The sequence below is a fragment of the Dipteris shenzhenensis genome, chromosome 14, assembly GCF_047967505.1.
Source record: "Dipteris shenzhenensis isolate YYH24624 ecotype China chromosome 14, Dip_SZ_1.0, whole genome shotgun sequence".
Lineage (NCBI taxonomy): Eukaryota > Viridiplantae > Streptophyta > Polypodiopsida > Gleicheniales > Dipteridaceae > Dipteris > Dipteris shenzhenensis.
Window position 1 is genome coordinate 47,528,646 of NC_141609.1, and position 20,946 is coordinate 47,549,591.

Consider the following 20,946-nt stretch of genomic DNA (forward strand, 5'->3'; position numbering starts at 1 on the left):
ACTACTACTTGTGCTACTCATGTGCTCATCGAAATCAGCATCATCAATGGTAGGCTCGTCCTCACGGGTAATGGCCTCAATATCTATATCTCCTATCTCATGATCATCCTCCTCTCTCGTATCATGGTCATCATCACCTCCATGGCCATGATCATCCTCCATACGCTCCATATTAGTAAATGTACTATACATCACTTTGGAATGTGGCATAATAGGTATGACATGCCATCATCTATTATTATCCACCATTGGTTGATAGACAACCTAATTCAAACACAAATACAATCATGTTATTTTCCTTGCATCAAAGGTATCAAATAAGCGAGTATTTTTATATGTGTGCACAGTACCTGTTCACATTGTTATAGTAGTACTGGTGTGTCCTTCCTACTTTGCCAAAACTTTATGGAGTCAATAGTTACAAAGCCACTTGCATGGCATTTAATTGTTGCATTAGGGCCTCTTTCCACCATGTCCTTAAACCACTTTACATCCAAAACATACACAAAGAAGCATCGAAAGCCAAGCTTAATAATATCTTGGATTATGCCACAATAATCATCCATGGCTCCATTGGCTCCCTCAAAGCTAGCAATGATGCCGCAATCTTGTGTGTTTCTCTTATCATCAATCCGTTCATGTGTTCGAAATGCTTGCCCTCACACCATATAGCATTGAACATAGTGCACTACACCAAGAAAAAATCAATTAAATAAGTAATCTAAATTATTGAAAGCTCCTAACTTATGCATAACATTCTATATACCGACCTTGCTCATGCATCCCCTAGCATACTCCCATTCTTCCATTGTGATATGCATCCCCTCGTCTTTCTCTGATTTCTCCATTTCGTCAAGTAGCCAATCCACATGAATATCCTTTGGAAGTGCTCTTAGATACTGAGGGTATGGCACACGAGATCTGTGGTGTGTATGAAAGAGGGCCCTTTCTTCTTGTCTTCTTGCCTTTGCATCCTCGTATCTTGTCACCCATCTTTTCATCACATCACTATTAAGCACACATTAGAGGTTGATATTATTAAGCGATTCCGTGTCTATTACTTTGTTGCGTCCTTTTCCTTGAGGCACAATAGAGGTCATCCTTAGGTCCTCATCATCTCTCCATAGTCGTGGGAGAGAGCTATCCACATCAACAAGAAACTCAGAAATATATACAAGTGACTGTTGTACCAACTTGCAACCCTTAGAAGGGATAACATAACATGTCCTTTCTTAATCGCCATAGAGGGTGGAAGATTATAATTCACCAATATCACTGGCCATACACTGTAAGAGGTTCTTTTGAGACCAAATGGGTTCACACCGTCCATACCCAATCCAAGTCTCAAGCTCCTAGGTTCTTCCTTGAAGCTTGGCCATGTGTCTTCAATATGCTTCCACACAGGAGTGTTTGCGGGAGTTCTCCACTTGCGATCGGTTGATCGATGGGAGGAATGCCATGACATGAGCTCTGTAATGGATTTGCACTTGAACATATGTTGGATGTGAGGGATTATGGGAAAATGTCGCAGAACCTTATGAGGCACGTTCAAAGTTTTGAGATCTGCTCTATATCTTGCCTCTCCACAAGTAGGACACTCTCTTGCATCCTTATGTAGTCCACGAAACAAAACACAATCGTTGACGCATGCATGTATGTGCTTGTAATCTAATCCTCCAAGCGAGGTCACATGTTGCCTTGCCATATCTCTTGAGGTCGGTAATTTATTCTCCCTTGGAAGCATTTTACACAATAGCCTACACGTGAAGACCATAAATGAGGAAAAGCATTTGAGTAATTGACCCACTAGCATAATTCACCATGTTTGCAAAATAGACTTTAAAGCTTACTTGAATAATGCATTCAAACTTGCATTGCTCCATCCATAGATGGTTTGCAAGTTTAGTAACTCAAGGGAGGCATGTAGAAGAGAGAATGTGCACCCCTCAAACAGTGAAGTTGATGCTGTGATAAAAAGATTATCCTGCTCCATGCTATCATCCCTCCCTTCGGATTGATGGACATATAAATCCCACACCATATCATCAAACACCTCCTCCACAGCTTCATGAGGTAATGGCAGAGGGCTACTATCACCATCACTCCATGCATCCGTAACGGTCCCTCCTAAAGATCCCACCTCATATTGTCGACGCTTCGCATCCTCACGACGAGCATAGGGCAGCATATGTGGGTGTGGCACTGCATCCTATATCAAATTAAAATGGGATCATAACTCTAACATATGAACACCCATAGGTATCTCAATCAACCTTATTTCTTTAACACTTACCATGTTTACAGTCGCATCCCATAGGAGACATATGCTCATGCTTATGCATGAGCATAAGAGAAGGAGACATAAGCGAGGGGAAAGAGGGGGGAAAAGAGATTGAAAGATGAAAAAAAGAAGAGAAGAGAAGGAGGGAAAAAGAGATTGAAAGAGGGGGAAAAAGAAGAGGGGACGAGATTGAAAGAGGGGAAAAAGAAGAGACGGAAGAGGAGAGAAGAGGGAAAGAAGAGGGAAGAGAGGGGAAGAGAGGGAAAGAGAGGGGAAGAGAGGGTTCCTACACCCATCACTGCAGCTAGTGCTTAAGGCTCTAGCTGCAGGCCAATGCAAATAACAAAAATAACAAATGGAAAAAAGAGGAAGCACTTACATGGAATAGTATGTCCCGCTCGGTGTTTTGTGGACTCGCCCTACAAAAAAGAGGAAACATACCATTTTTCAAATAACTAGTTAGAGGAAGGCGGAGATTACAGAAGCAACTTCTCAATGAGATTGGATTGAGGAGACAAGGAGAAAGAGAAGGAAGAGAAATACAAAAAAGACTAGAAAAGGTGAGTCTCCTTTCTTTCTTGAAATCTCATTTTTTGTCTTCAATCCTTTGAAATCAAGCATGAAAACTAGTACACAGCTTTAGTAATACTAGGAGAAACATGCTTCAACGCTCACAAAATGAAATCTCATAAAAAATGAACCTACATTATTCAAAGAGACTCACCTTCTTGAAAAACTTCCTTTCAAGAAACTAAAGAGGGAGAAGGGTGGAGAGGGAGCACAAGTGTTAGGAGAGGGGTGAGTAGTGGTGAGGAGTGGAGAATAGAGTGGGAGGTCGTCGAAAATAGGTGGGAGGAGAGATTGCTTTGCATACAATAGAGATTAGAGATTGCTAAAGAAAGTGCCACGCATCGCGAGGTTCGAGTTTTAACCCACAGCGTCGCTATATAGCAACGCTGTTCTGTCGCTATATAGCGATGCTTTTAATTAAAAGCATCGCTATATAGCGACCGGAACAGAGTAAATCGTCGCTATATAGCGATGGAACAGGTCAAAACATTGCTATATAGCGACGCTTTAGGACACTTTATGTTTAAAGTTAAAAAAGAAGCTCATAGATGCTATTTTATAACTGTTAATATATTTCCTTGCAACTTATGTTGTGATTTTATAAGTGTAGATGGAAGGGACAAGTGGAAGTTCGTCCGATGATGTGCTAATGCCCGGGAGCACAAAGTGGCTTACGGAGAGGTTATATTGTCATTGCACTCATTGCAAGTGAGAAGTACGATATCAACGTCATATTATCATGTGCCACTTGCGGATGTATGGGGAGGAGCCCGAACTAGTACCCACCGTTGGTGTTGTACATGTTGATGGATTATTGGTAATCAAAGCTATTTAAGTTCACGGTTAATATTGGATACCTAGAAATACAAGATCTTATATTTACACGAAATCTTAAAACAAGATGAGGAGGCTGACGAGGGTATGCATATACCTTCACACTTTGAGCAAGACTATAGTCTTTCGGATGATGACGAAGGTATGGTCGACATGATGGATTCTATTTTTAGGGGCACTACATCCCATGTACACGTGATGTCAGAGTCTGAGGTCAAAATGCGAGAATTGCAATCAACACAATTGTATGAGGGTGCTAGGATGTCTAAACTATGTGCTTGTCTCTCAATCTTGAATCTGCAAGTAAAGTATGGGTGGTCAGATACAAGTGTCTCGGCCTTAATGAGGTTAGCTCTTGCATTAATTTGACTCATTATTTGGATATTGTTTGTTTTGAGAATCATCATGTATGGATTAGTGTACCGAATCATCATTGTTTGAAGCCTATGTATGTTTGAATTGTGATAGGTTGCTCCAAAAGATGTTGCCTGCACCAAATACCATGCCCGCATCAAGAGATGAAGCGAAAAAGATGCTAACAATGGTGGGTATGGATTATGATACCATCCACGCTTGCTATAATGATTGTATTCTCTTTTGTCGTGAGCATGGAGATTTGACTAGTTGTCCGAAGTGTGGGGAACAATGATATAGAGATGACTTGCGGGTGAGTAGATATCGGTAAAGGTCTTGAGACACTTTCCCATAATTGTAAGAATACAACACATATTCCGATGCAAATCCATAGCGGAGTTGATGACATGGCATGCATATCATCAGTCCACTAATGACACATTGAGGATTCCCGCAGATTGTGTAGCTTGGAAGCACATAGACAATTAGTGGCCGGACTTTGCGAGCGAGCATGCAACTTACATCTTGGGCTAGCCATGGACAGTGTGAATCCTTTCGGATTACGCTCGACATCTTGGTCGACATGGCCCATAGTCGTGGTGAATTACAATATCCCACCATGGCTAACAATAAAAAAGGGACACCTCATGCTTGCACTAATTGTGCCACGGAAGGCAAAAAATATGGACATGTACATGGCACCTTTGATAGAGGAGTTACAGATATTATGGAGAGGAGTGCCAGTCTTTGATATTTATAGAGCTCCTAGACATACCAATGATATTTTGGTCACGGGTATCTTGATGTGGACCATGCATGACTACCTAGGATATGGAGAGTGCACAGGTACGTGGTTGTGTCTCTACAAGTATAATATAGGATTATGCTTTTATGACTCTCTTTTGCATGCATGTCTTATACTAACACATTCATGCATGCATGTCAGACTTGTTACAAGTGGGTACCATGCTTGTCCTATTTGTGGACCGGGTTTGAAATCACTTGCATGATACTCCAAACATATGAGGAAAAATGTTTATGAAGGTCATGCTTGATACCTTCCGCTGGACCATCTCGCACGTGGAGATCAACTTGATCCACCACCATCATATTTGAAGGCAAGTGACTGGATTCAGGCTTGGAAGGTGAATGGAGAGGAACGTCCTCCTGGTATGAAGAGGCTATTGATCTTTCATGAACTTCCTCATTGGGGTCAGTTACAAATCAATCATCTCTTGGATCCCATGCATATTTTCAAGAATGTAGGGGCTACCATTTGGGCACACTTGGTTGGTTCCAAAGACTTAAGAGGAGTATGAGAAGACTTGCGTGCTATGAATAGGATGAACAGGCGATCGCAACATCCATAGGATTTGGCTCTTCTCCCCACTCACATGTCACTTGATTGGATACAACTGGCTCTACGTAAAGCCGAACGCAATGGAGAGAATAAACGAGCATGAGCGAGAGTTATCATTTGGATGTATGATGCATGTTTCTTACCTCTTGATGTAATTAAGTAATTATTTGTGGCAATATATGCTATAAAATAGATGCATCTTCATTGTTTTAATGATGCTCTTTTATAGTACAAAAAGTACAGTGCATTATGGTCATATGGATGACATTTTCACGTGGAACGCACTGATTCAAAGAGAGTCACGTATGATTGTGGACTCATGGCTAACTTCACACAAGATAGCCGAGCAAGTGCTTCAGATACCAATCTTCTCTCCTCACTGTTGGATTATTGTGGAACCATACACGAAATCTATGAAGTTGATTTTAGACAATTTAGTATTTTCATTCTTGATGTAAAATGGTTTTAAAGAACTATTTACAACGGTCCCCATGCGATAGTGAGAAAAGATAGTAGCGGTTTCTTTGGAATAAACTCCACCAAACATTGGACCAATGAAAGTGATACTTTTGTTCTTCCCGAGCACTGTGATGAGCAGGTACATACTAATGATTTAATTAATCGAAGCTTTTGTTTTTAAAGATCCATTGATACATGTACTTGAGCATAATTTCATATATATAATTGATGACATTTGGCACCCATCTTCAATATAGGTGGTTTTTCATCCGGATCGTTCTGACCAAGATGGTGGTACGTGGTCCAAGTTGCACCACGAAGTAAGCAAATTTTTGAAGATAGAGATGTGGATATTGCCACTACCAATGCCGGATCCAATTGATCCCGATGAATCTAGAGAAGAAGATGAAGATCACAATATGAGCCAAGAGGAAGATGCGCATAATGACATCGCATGGGAGGAAGATGGAGATCACAATATTGAGGAAGAAGACAATGATCATCAAGAATCACCACACTTTATTGAAGAAGATGATTGAGTACTTTTAGGTGAACGTACGATGCTAGAGTACGATGATGATAGTACGATGATGATATAGGAGATTAACTCAGTATAGAGTTAGTGATAGACTTGTTTGGTGCCTTAGACTTGGCTCAAGATGAAACAATTGATGTAAATGCTCTTATTTGATTTTTTTCATCTCAAACTTGGACATGAATATATGAGCTTCAAAGGCTTGATGTACATGCTCTCATATTTTTATTCTCTCAAAAGATCAAACATGTATGAAAACTTAAAAAAATTTATCATTGGAAAAAACTAACTTTTAAGGCCTATATGAGTAAAAAACCTCTCTGGAAAACGTCGCTATAAAATAGTATCTCAGTGTCGCTATATAGCAACTTTTGTAATAGTCACTATATAGCGATGTTTGCCTAAAGATGCTATATACGATGCTCTATGGGACGTGCTTCCCATACCGACAATTAGCACCCCGTGCGTGCTAAACATTGGTACTTAAACGTTGCAATAGGATCAGTGTGTAGTAGTGATCCTTTCCTAGACCATTCAAGGTCACAGAAACTAAATCATCATGTTCCACTGGCGACCCAATAGAAGCAAGTACATCTGCAATCTTCTTGACCTTCATGTGGTAGTCAGTGATGCTCATATTTTCTCTCTGCACATCATGCAACTCCTGCTTGAGCTACATTTTCTGGGCTTGCATATTTGTGCTATAAATTTTTGTCAAAGTATCCCACGCCTCCTTCAGCGTGCTTGCATCCTGAATATGCACAATCATAGAATGTGAAATACTGATAGATAGCCAATACATAACTTTTCTGGCTCTCTCATGCCAGCCCTTAAATGCCTACAACTCCTGTTGATTGGGAACATTAGGAATAACTGGTTCTTGTTCAGCTCTAGTAATGAACTCCCAATAGCCTTTTTACTTAAGGAAATTCGTCATTCTAAACTTCCATGCTTGGAAGTTCTTCTTGTCAAGCTTTTCAGTGACAATCTGTGAAAGAGCATCAGTCACCATTATAGAACACTACAAAATATTCTGTCACTACAAAAAACACAACTTCTGCCTCACAAGGGCAAATCTACAAAACTGACGAAAGTGGTATTTGACCACACAGTCACTTCCTAGTGATGATTTTGCATCAACATGCAATAAGAATGATTCTATCACTCCCAATATCTCTGCACACAGGCATATAATGCAATTTCTATGGCAACTTTTCACCGACCTGCGGAACAGTGGTCGCGTGCAGCAAAAATAGGGCACTATCTGAGTGCCTACGAAAAACTTTCGCCACCAAAACGGGCCCCAAAATGGCTGCGAATAAAAAAAATACTGCCCTCTCACCACAGCACGAAGGGCATCCCAATCTGAGAGAGTGCACTCTTGCACTTTCCAGTTGTGCTATGTACAGAGATTTGCTCCCAAACTCCAAAAAGGGAAGCAACACTGATCCTCTTACCAAGACACCGTGAACTTGGTTTGCTTCCTTGAGCTCCTTACCACAAACCGAGCTCTACTACCATGTGAAGAGAGTGGGAGAGAAGTAAGGAGTCTCACTTGCAGCTTTCTCACATACATAATGGGGGAATACACACAAAGGTGGAGGTTGAAAACAATTTTCCTCTTCTTAATTGTGAAAGCCAAAAGAACTCTCTCTTTTAGTACAAAAGGAATAGATGAACCCTATATGTGGGTCTCAAACCAAACTGAGTTAACCTAGGTGGCATACTAACTGAGCCACTAACTAGAGTACATAAAGATAGCTATCATCTAGCTATTATTCATGGGCAGTGTACCAACCACATCTGCAGCTAACAAGTCGGTGACATAAATGCACAACGGTCACCTTGGCATATCACGAGTGGAGCTCGATATCTCAACACCCATCTCCATGGTGGCCCACATTCGGCATTCAACAATCGGATTTTGCTGAGGCGTATGTGGTGTCGTCGTTTGTCGCTTGATCCCTTTGCTCTTGCAAAAATCTCCAAACTTTGTAGAAACAAACTCACCACCACCATCCGATCTGATTTTCTTCACTACCAAAAGCTTGAGCCTTTTTGTGAAGAAAGTACACCCAGATCTTCCTACTATAGCCGTCGACAATCAATAAAAAATAGGAAGATCCCCCCAAGGCCTGTGTAGGAATCTTACTGCACAAGGCAACATGGACCAAGTCTAGAGGAGCATTTGCTCTATTCTTGCTTTCTTGTGAGAATTCCTTTCTTTGTTGCTTGCCCATCATATGCAAGCTTCACACAGTTCTTTGATTTCTACTACTGCAGGTAAGTGAGCAACCATACCTTGCTTTTGCATCTCCTTTAGCACTGCAAATCTGATGTGGCTGAATCTTTCGTGCCAAATTCTGCTTGTACCCACTCCAGCGGTGGCTGTAATTAGAGCACTTAGCTCATACAGGTTTTTCCTCCTTACTCCTGTGCCAACAAGATTGCTAGCACTATCTAGAATTTTTGCTCCTTGAACCTCACCTCATGGTCAAGGTCAATTATGGAAGCAATTGATAGAAAATTTCTCTTGATTTGTGGAACATATAGCACATTAGATAGTTTCTTAAAATCTCCATTTACAAAAACAAATGAAACCGTACCTGTACTCTCAACAGGGCATTTTGCATTATTTCCAACCATCATGGTGATGGGTTCCTGTAGATGCTACATGGAACAATATAGACCCTTCTTGTAGGTCATGTGATGGGAGGCACCACTATCCAACACCCATGAATCAGTGGTTGACGCTTCTTGAACTGAGGAACACTCTTCCTCAATCTCAGGGGGGTCACTATGTATAAACCCTCTATATCACGTGCGTTCAAGGCATATTTCTAAAATCCCTTATCTATAAATTTTTCATTAATAAAATGTACCCTTTTTCTATACAAATCTATAAATTTTTTTAAAAATTGTTTTAAATACTCCCTTATGTAAATTAATTTTTGTTAAATTTAGATATTAAAAACATCCTTCTGTTGAACTCATGTGATAGGGTTACATATAATGAGTGACCCCCCCGAGTCCTCAATGGCCAAAGATAGATCCAACTCTGCTTCCGCTGTGTTATCTCTCTCTTTCCCCTTATCTATCTTCTTCAGGATACCATTCTTTTCATTTGCTTTCTTGACTCGGCAATCTGCAATCACATGGCCCTTCTTCTTGCAGTAAAAGCATTCTCGCTGAAACTTCTTCTCGTTGCCCTTCTTCTTTTTGTCACCACTAGTAGAGGACTCACCTTTGGTGGAGGAACCACCTTTTCCTTTCGCAGTGGTAGAGAACGCAACATCCCCATTACCGCCTCCATCTCGAGCTTTAAGCCTCAATTCCTCTTCCATAAGTAAAGCACAAAACTCCTCAAATGACAATGGTTGGGGTCTCACTTGAGTGTTAAGTGCTGTTACTAGTCCATCGAACCTTGGTGGACATATTCGGAGACATCGTCGACCTAGCTCTTCGCTAGCCTTTTGTATCCCAGCACCAGCCATCTAGTCACGTAGATTTTTTATTTGGGTTATGAACGCCTCCACTGTCTCCCCTTCATTAAACTTCTTAGTTGCAAACTGATTCTCCAAGTTCTAGATCCTTGTCTGATTCCGCGTCTCATACTGACTCTTCAATATATTCCAGGCCACAGTTGCTCTAGATGTATGCTAAATCAAGGTCAAAACACTATCAGTAGTACTTGTAACTAGGGCACATAGAGCATCTGCATTCCTGCGTTTCCAAGCTCGTAGAAGGTCGGATTAGGAGGTATCATACTCCTCGGATTTTTGCTGGGTCGGGGGTTCCTTGTGGTTCTGGGTCAGCAGTCCCTAGTACTATCTCTAGAAGCTCATATGAATCCAGAATAGCAGTAATTTTAAACTTCCACAAAGTGTAGTTCGTACCATCTAGCTTGCCTTCAGTGAAGGCTGGTGGGCGAATCCTCAATGCCTAGATTGTTGGTGCAACAGTAGCTGCTAAACTCGAGCCGCTTCCTATTGCCATCACTCCGTATGCTATTGAAGCCCTCACCTCTCTTCTATTCTTCGAACCTTAGAGCCACCTGACACCATGTTAAATTACACGGTGCAGCTAAACAGAAACTGAACAAAGAATAGAGAGTACACAGCAAACTAGAGATGAACAAAATTTTCCTTCAATACTGATGTAGTACAGATGATGGCTCCGTCCACCCATGCACTCCCACAGTGGAGCTTAGATGGCAATCTAGACAGATACTAGGTGAAGAGCTACTAGTTGGAAGATCTTTGCTAGAAGACTCCTAGAAGATCTGATCTAGTGGAATGGATTGGGGAGGTCGCCTCTTTATAGCTAGGAGGGCAGTAATCGGATCAATGTAGTCAGTGGAACTGACTAGTCAACCTAGTCGGTGAAGCTGACCAGTCAACCTAGTTGGTGGAACTGACTAGTCGTCCATGGAATATTCAAGGAATATTCCCTATACCGTCGCCTCAGGGGCTCCCACCCCCGATCCCCCACCAAGGGGGCCACTGGCCCCCCTGGGACCCCCCAATTGGCCCCTAGGCCCCAGCAAGAATAAGGGGCTCCCACACAATCACCTTTCTACCATTAATGGTCTCAAATAGACCTCATCTGACATGCAAGTCAGGATCCATCCAGTGTCCCGGGCTCATACATGGCTTCTCCTCATATGGGGGCCTTACAACTTGAGCACCTTGGACCACTGGTAGTTACCAGGAGGGTGGGGCATTGAGCACATCTAACATATGCAACAACTCCAATCCTTTGGGCTTTTTCAAATTTTACAATATTCTTTAAAAAGTCGCATCCTCAATAACTTAGAAAGGCATTTTCAATTTAGATTTCAAAAACTCTTTACCAATAATATTATTTATCTATAATATAATATATTAAAAATTATATTAAAATATATTATCTATAATGCAATATTATAATATATTATAGAAAGGATTTTTTAATTTAGATTTTAAAAACTTTTTAATAATATTGTTTATCTATAATTAATATATTAAAAATTATATAAAAATATATTAAAACATAGTATAGTCTATACTATTATATAAATATGATATATTTATAAGATATTATTTTTAAAATTTATTATTATTTATATAAAATAAGAAATTAATTATAACTATTAAGTAAATAAAAAATAATTAACATATACATTAGAGATATATTAAGCTAACTAATTTAAAATTTATATTATTGATATAAAATAAGAACGATAGTCTAATATATTTTTATTTAAAAAAATTAACATATTTAAAAATTAATTTGTGAATAAAACAATATTCTTTCAAACAATAGAAGAATACAAGTACATCATAAATTAATTGGTATGTATAGAGGCCTTAGATTTTCTTAGTTTTAGGCTTGTGTAGAATTTCATACCCATAGGATATCATTTGAGTTGTTTGAAATGCGTACTTTTCTATTTTGTATTATGCAACACCTATTTCATTAATTTTGGACTTTTTGTGTTGTTTTTGGACGAAGCCTAAAAATCCTTCCCAAATGAAAACTTTACTTTATGAAAATATCCTTTCCAAATCAAAATTTTACTTTCTAAAAAGTTTCTTCCCAAATCAAAAGTTCACTTTGTGGCACTGTCATATTCACATAAAAATATTGTTTTTTCAATCTATACTTTTGCACCAACATGCAAGAATTTGAAATAATCCTATATTAGAAATTCTAGCTATATCTAAGTTATTTGTTAATTTAATTATTTTTAATATTTTTCCTTGACGTTTTTCCTTCCCAAATCAAAAGTTCACTTTGTGGCTCTATCATATTCACATACAAATATTGTTTTTTCAATCTATACTTTTACACCAACATGCAAGAATTTGAAATAATCCTATATTAGAAATTCTAGCTATATCTAAGTTATTTGTTAATTTAATTATTTTAAATATTTTTCCTTGACGTTTTTCATTGACGTGATAAATTTATAAATCCATGAAAGGAGACTTAAATATTTCATGAAAATAACATTGTCACTCGGCAATATGCACAAAATTTAACAAAACTTTTAATAAATAGAAAGAAGACATGATGCCATAAGACCAAAGAGGGATAATAGCAATTGTAGCTTTATGTATATGATTACATTGAGAGACGTTGCTCTTAGCTACAGTCTTTATATCCAAAATGATATAGATTGAACATATGTTTACAATTTAAATTGTTGCTCTTAAAGAGCCTCAATTCGTGCCATCTGCATAATTTGACACCCCATTGTCTTATTGCTCAATGTCACGACAGTCCCTTGCCAGTTGCCATCTGCATAATTTGACCTAGGCTTGTCTTGCCAAGCCTTGCCCCTTGGGTGCATTGACTCCCCATTGTCTTATTGCTCAATGCGATAGTCCCTTGCCAGGTGCCATCTGCATTAACTCCCTGTTGTCTTGCCAAGCCTTGACCCTTGGGTGACATCCAGTGCAAAATACAGGTGCCATCTGCATTAACTCCCACAAGTTATCTTGCCAAGCCTTGCCCCTTGGGTGCATTGACTCCCCATTGTCTTATTGCTCAATGTGATAGTCCCTTGCCAGGTGCCATCTGCATTAACTCCCTATTGTCTTAGCAAGCCTTGACCCTTGGGTGACATCCAGTGCATATTTTGACTCTCATTTGACATACGAGGTGATGACTCTGATTATAATTGTCTTGGATTGGCTCCTTGCCTAGTACCCAAATAAAATCCTTCTGAATCAATGGACTTCAATACAAAGCTTTAATCATGGACATTCTTCATTTGCGCTATCTCCTTCTACTTCCTCCATGGCGAGCATCCTTAAAAATTCGTGTATATGCAAAATAGTTTGCTGTGGTATTTTTATTTTTCCTTCTACCTCATATCCCATGTGCTTCTTTGATTTCTTTGCCCTTGAATGCCAAGACACTATGATTGTCTCTGTCGAAACTTGAGAGACTGCTTCATCATTTGGGACCCACTCCTTCATTATACAATTAGTATATAATGTGTTGTTATCCATATTCTCCTTCCTGCCCTTTGGCTCATACCATACCGCTGTAAATGTTGTAGCTCTCCCTTGGTCATCTCTTTGCACATCAACTACTTTTGCAACCCAAAACTTCACATTCTCATATTCATCATCCGATGGCCGAACCACAACAAAACAATCAACCTCTATATCTACTTGTGGCATAAACTCTCTCTTCTTCGGTCCACAATATGGACGTGGGAGTAATGATACAAAATCATTTTCAAAGACTGGAGCTGGGCGCAAATCGTTATGAACATTTGGCCAAAACATATTGCATTCTTCCTTGACATCCTTTGAGCCTCGCATTCTCTCAAGGTCCTTTATTAAATTTCGTGTCTTGTTAATTACAGTGGTAGTGTGTTCTCTCCAAGCAAGCTTCGAATCAGGATATCTCTGGAGCATTTCCTCTTTGTATGTAATAAATGCTTTTAATCCATCTATTTCACAATTAGACCTCTCATTAAATTCTTGTATAGGAGCCCATGTTGGATACCTTTCCTTGCTGGGAATTGAAGTTAAGAGACTGTAAGGTTCTTCAGGTTCCCATTTTGTATCATGAGAATACTGTTGCCATTGCATTACGGGTTTTTCATCTTTTAAAAAAAAACGAAAGTAGTGTGGATTGGTATGACCTGTCAATGCATCACCACCCGTTTGTATGAAAGGTAGAATGAAGCTCTTCCAATCATACATTCTTTCGAGCCTCTCACATACTGTACTTTCCTTACGACCACCAACTTGCCTGCCACATCTTCTTACCAAGTCATCTATTGTCTCCACATCCTTGCATTTAAGCTCCCTTGAGACTGTGCTAAAAACCTGATCGATATCCTCATGTGTATGCCCAACATACAAAAATCCACATTCGACCTCATTGAAGATTCGATGAGCAACTAACATGGAGCAGAAGGCAAACATAAGTACATTCTTATTTTCTCGCCAGCAATTATCAGCTTGTATTCTCAAAGTCGATGGCAGGTGACCTTTTTCTGCATGTACATTGCGAATTGCCTTCATAATAGATGTTACAACTTGATTGCTATCATGTAGATGCAAGGAATCAATCCATATATCTGCAAAGAACTTAATTCCATGCACTAACACTCCACATAGATGTGTCTTTAGAAAGTGCTTTCCTTGTAATTTAGGTGGAGTGGCAACAAAACGAGGCAATGTTGTTGTATTCTGATCCATGCCATCTACAATAAGACACATGTAGTCATCAGGATGCGAAATAGCTTGCTCCTTCCAAAATGCATATTTTTGTCTGGAATGTCAAATAAGGTCATGATGAGATTTTCGGTTTTTTTTGTATAATTCCCTTTGATTTGGACATGTTGCACTCTCAATCGCTCGCTTTAAATCATCACAGACATTGCACTTTGACATTTTTTTCCTCCTTGGGATTTTAACATATCCAAAGTTCTTCTTCCAAAGAGTATACAAAGTATGAGAAGAAGCTACAGCATCCCCTCTTTGCCTTTGCTTTTCTGCAATAGAGTCAAATACTTCGAGCTTTGTCAAGCCCATTGGAAGGTGCATTTCAGTGATCGCGTCACGGTTAGGGAGTTTGGTAGATATATGGGGTTGAGGCAAAGCATTTTCATGTATGAAGTCTTGTAAAATTGCTGCTGCCCTGACAGTTGAGATTCTTGATTTGGACCTTCCTCTATTACCGTGAATGCTAAATTTGTTGCCGCCCTTTGCCTTGGTGACTAAATCCCAATATGTACCATGGGATAATCCCGTAATATTGCGATATGCCTTATTGCAAATCCTTTTTCCATTTACGAGAGGTTTTACCTTTTGTCTTGAACTTAGCCTTTTATTGCCATTCTGAAGAAAGCAAGAGAGACTTGTGAGAAGGTATTCATTTCTTTCGCTTCCCCTTCTTTGCCACACGTGTCCTCTACATTCCCTGATGTCTGCAAGATCAATGAAGCGCATACATCTTCGCTTGCAACATAGATATCCCAATGCATTTAACATGTTCTCCTCCTTCATTACTCTCTTCCTCTTTGGTTGCTTTTGTGGATCTGCCTGGATTCTCTTTCTCTTCATGCATATGTATGACCGTTTTCGTTCCTCGTACACATTGTTATCTATATTTATGCACTTCTTCTCCTCACATTTGTTTGTAACCAAGCATCCATGATTGGTCGTTGCATCCTTGTTCATATCACAATCAAAGTTAAATACTGAATAATCCTCTGTTGATCTCATCCTCATTTTTAACATACTCTTAGGACCATTCAATGAATTCAATATTCTACGAGAGTATTGAGAACCTTGAAACTCTTCCACTCCTGAGAGAACATCACTCATTGGGACATCTTGCATGGCTTTCACAAATCCACAACCTTGATTGACACCAGGTTTGTTAATATGCATGAACTCATCCACACTTGACAAGACATCGCTATTGAAACCTTTGCCCTTCTCACTGTGCAAGAATTCATCCACCCCAGATAAGGCTTCGCTTCTAAAATCATTTTGTTTCTTGGAACCAATGAACTCATCCACTCCAGATAAGATGTCACTTCTATAATTGAGTATATTGAAATCATCCACATTTGAAGTGATAGAGCCTGGCACATGGGCACGCTTTTTAGGTCCTTTGATATTGTAGTATGCGTTGTCTTTATCATTGAAAACCACGTGCCTCTTTCTCATGTTCAAAAATTGCATGCTCCATCTCATATTCTTGCCTGCCTCATAGTAGGGATCACATAAGGATGTTATGTTATCAACCATACCATCATCAGTGACTTTTAGAATCCTCATCTGCGCAAATGACCATTGCTCCACTTGTTCAAATCCCAATACTTCACCTTCTGCTACAATCTTATTTGCAAATGATCTCATTTGTAAAATGTCCCCTATAGTAAAATCCAAGGTGGTGCACTTTGTATTCTTGATAATGTCTGTTGCATAAGTCTCATCTTTGTCCCATGCTATAAATGATTTGTTGGATGTATTGTAGGGCATAACATCTCCAAGTGTTTCCATATCTCCACATTTATACTTTAGCTCAACATGTGCGCTAAGAATCTTTGATACAGTAACTGCTACCTTATCTTCGCCAAGTCTTCGAAAGTGGCAAAGTGAATTGGGATCACTATCATGGATTGTAGCAAATGCAACTACTTCTCTTTTGCTACATAAAATCACATCCATCCCTGGAACAAAATCTATAGCCATCTCCTTTGTGAGAGTCCTTCGCAAGCAAGCTGCAGTGGCAACAATTACATAAATATTAGTCTCTTTTTAATAATCTACTTATTTATTATAATTTTTAATTAGTACTTAATTTATTAGTGGGAGAAGTTATCCGATCAAGTACTCATCAGATGGACATGCCAAGTTATCCTTTGCATGGTCAATCAAGCATTAAATACTATTTTTGCTCTAGTGTCATGCACATCCGTAAAAAAACATGAGCCTACTAGGTACGTTATCCAATCAAACACTAATGGGATGCGGGTGCCACTTTGCATGTAAGTCAATTCCACCTAGTTGAGGTGTACAAAAAGTGTTGTGCCCATCGGATATGCTTTGCATGGTCCATCGAGCATTAAATACTATTTTTGCTCCTATCATGCACATCCATTAAAAAAACACGCTACTAGGTGTGTTATCCGATCAAGTACTTATGCGATGGGAATGCCACTTTGCATGTAAGTCAATTCCACCTAGTTGAAGGTGTGTGCAAAGTATTGTGCCCATCCAATATGCTTTGCATTGTCGATCAAGCATAACACACTATTTCTGCCTTACTGTCATGCACAACCATATAAAAACACGGCCATAGGTGTGTTATTCAAATAAGTACTTATCAGATGGGGGCTCCACTTTGCACGCAAGTCCTTTTTAACTACATTGAGGTGCGTGCAAAGTATTGTCACCATCGGATATGATTTGCATGGTCGATCACGCATTATACACCATTTTTTCCCTAATGATATGCACATTCGCACAAAAACACGCCATTAGGTGTGTTATCTGACCAAGTACTTATCGGATGGGTGTGCCTCATTGAGAACATTTCAATACCACCTAGGTTGAGGCATAAAAAAAGTTTTGTGCCCATTGGATATCCTTTGCATGGTCAATCGAGCATCAAATACTATTTTTACTCTAGTGTCATGCACATCCGTCAAAAAACACGCTGCTAGGTATGTTATATGATCAAGCACTTATGGGATGGGCGTGCCACTTTGCATGTAAGTTGATTCTACTTAGTTGAAGGTGTGTGCAAAGTATTTTGCCCATCGGATATGCTTTGCATTGTCGATCAAGCATAAAACACCGTTTTTGTCTTAGTGTCATGCACATTCGTCAAAAAACGCAGTCCTAGATGTGTTATTCAGACTAGTACTTATCGGATGGGGGCTCCAGTTTGCACGCAAGTCTGTTTCAACTAGGTTGAGGTGTGTGCAAAGTATTGTCACCATCAGATATGATTTGCATGGTCGATCACGCATTATACACCGTTTTTTCCCTAGTGATATGCACATCCGCAAAAAAACACGCCCTTAGGTATGTTATCTGACCAAGTACTTATCGGATGGGTGTACCTCTTTGACAACATTTTAATACCACCTAGGTTGAGGTATAAAAAAAGTATTATGCCCACCGGATATGCTTTGCATGGTCGATCGAGCATTAAATACCATTTTTGCCTTAGTGCCATGCACATTCGTAAAAAAACACGCTGCTAGGTGTGTTATCTGATCAAGAACTTATGCGATGGGAATGCCACTTTGCATGTGAGTCAATTACACCTAGTTGAAGATGTGTGCAAATTATCGTGGCCATCCGATATGATTTGCATGGTTGATCGAGCATTAAATACCATTTTTGCCTTAGTGCCATGCACATCCGTAAAAAAACACGCTGCTAGGTGTGTTATCTGATCAAGCACTTATGCGATGGGCGTGCCACTTTGCATGTAAGTCAATTACACCTAGTTGAAGGTGTGTGAAAAGTATTGTGTTCATCGGATATGCTTTGTATTGTCGATCGAGCATAACACACCGTTTCTGCCTTAGTGTCATGCACAACCATATAAAAATACGGCCATAGGTGTGATATTCAAATAAGTACTTATCAGATGGGGGATCCACTTTGCACGCAAGTTCGTTTCAACTACGTTGAGGTGCATGCAACGTATTGTCACCATCGAATATGATTTGCATGGTCAATCACGCATTATACACCATTTTTTTCCTAATGATATGCACATCCGCAAAAAAACACGCCATTAGGTGTGTTATTTGACCAAGTACTTATCGGATGGGTGTGCCTCATTGAGAACATTTCAATACCACCTAGGTTGAGGCGTACAAAAAGTTTTGTGCCCATCGGATATCCTTTGCATGGTCTATTGAGCATTAAATACTATTTTTACTCTAGTGTCATGCACATCCGTCAAAAAACACGTTTCTAGGTATGTTATAGGATCAAGCACTTATGGGATGGGCATGCCACTTTGCATGTAAGTTGATTCTAGCTAGTTGAAGGTGTGTGCAAAGTATCGTGCCCATCGGATATGCTTTGCATGGTCGATCGAGCATTAAATACCATTTTTGCCTTAGTGCCATGCACATCCGTAAAAAAACACGCTGCTAGGTGTGTTATCTGATCAAGCACTTATGCGATGGGCGTGCCACTTTGCATGTAAGTCAATTACACCTAGTTGAAGGTGTGTGCAAAGTATTGTATTCATCGGATATGCTTTGCATTGTCGATCAAGCATCTTAGTGTCATGCACAACCATATAAAAACACGGCCATAGGTGTGTTATTCAAATAAGTACTTATCAGATGGGGGCTCCACTTTGCACGCAAGTCTGTTTTAACTACATTGAGGTGCGTGCAAAGTATTGTCACCATCGGATATGATTTGCATGGTCGATCACGCATTATACACCATTTTTTTCCTAATGATATGCACATCCGCAAAAATACACGCCATTAGGTGTGTTATCTGACCAAGTACTTTTCGAATGGGTGTGCCTCATTGAGAACATTTCAATACCACCTAGGTTAAGGTGTAAGAAACGTTTTGTGTCCATCGGATATGCTTTGCATGGTCGATCGAGCATTAAATATTATTTTTGCTCTAGTGTCATGCACATTCGTCAAAAAACACGTTGCTAGGTATGTAATCCAATCAAGCACTTATGGGATGCGCGTGCCGCTTTGCATATAAGTCTATTCCACCTAGTTGAAGGTGTGTGCAAAGTATCGTGCCCATCGGATATGCTTTGCATGGTGGATCGAGCATTAAATACCATTTTTGCCTTAGTGCCATGCACATCTGTAAAAAAACACGCTACTAGGTGTGTTATCTGACCAATTACTTATCGGATGGGTGTGCCTCATTGCGAACATTTCAATACCACCTAGGTTGAGGCATACGAAAAGTTTTGTGCCCATCGGATATGCTTTGCATGGTCGATGGAGCATTAAATACAATTTTTGCTCTAGTGTCATGCACATCCGTCAAAAAACACGCTTCTAGGTATGTTATCCGATCAAGAACTTATGGGATGGGCGTGCCACTTTGCATGTAAGTCGATTCCACCTAGTTGAAGGTGTGTGCAAAGTATTGTGCCCATCGGATATGCTTTGCATTGTTGATCAAGCATAAAACACCGTTTTTATCTTAGTGTCATGCACATTCGTAAAAAAACGCAGTCCTAGATGTGTTATTCAAACTAGTACTTATCGGATAAGGGCTCCAATTTGCATGCAAGTCCGTTTCCACTAGGTTGAGGTGTGTGCAAAGTATTGTCACCATCGGATATGATTTGCATGGTTGATCACGCATTATACACCGTTTTTTTCCTAGTGGTATGCACATCCGCAAAAAAACACGCCCTTAGGTATGTTATCTGACCAAGTACTTATCGGATGGGTGTGCCTCTTTGACAACATTTTAATACCACCTAGGTTGAGGTATGAGAAAAGTATTATGCCCATCGGATATGCTTTGCATGGTCGATCGAGCAGTAAATACCATTTTTGCCTTAGTGCCATGCACATCCGTAAAAAAACACGCTCCTAGGTGTGTTATTTGATCAAGCACTTATGCAATGGGAATGCCACTTTGCATGTAAGTCAATTCCACCTAGTTGAAAGTGTGTGAAAAGTATTGTGCCCATCAGATATCCTTTGCATGGTCAATCGAGTATTAAATACTATTTTTACTCTAGTGTCATGCACTTCCGTCAAAAAACACGCTGCTAGGTATGTTATCCAATCAAGCACTTATGAAATGGGTGTGCCACTTTGCATGTAAGTCGATTCTACCTAGTTGAAGGTGTGTGCAAAGTATTGTGCCCATCGGATATGATTTGCATTGTCGATCAAGCATAAAACACCGTTTTTATCTTAGTGTCATGCACATTCGTAAAAAAACGCAGTCCTAGATGTGTTATTCAAACTAGTACTTATCGGATGGGGGCTCTAGTTTGCACGCAAGTCCGTTTCAACTAGTTTGAGGTGTGTGCAAAGTATTGTCACCTTCGGATATGATT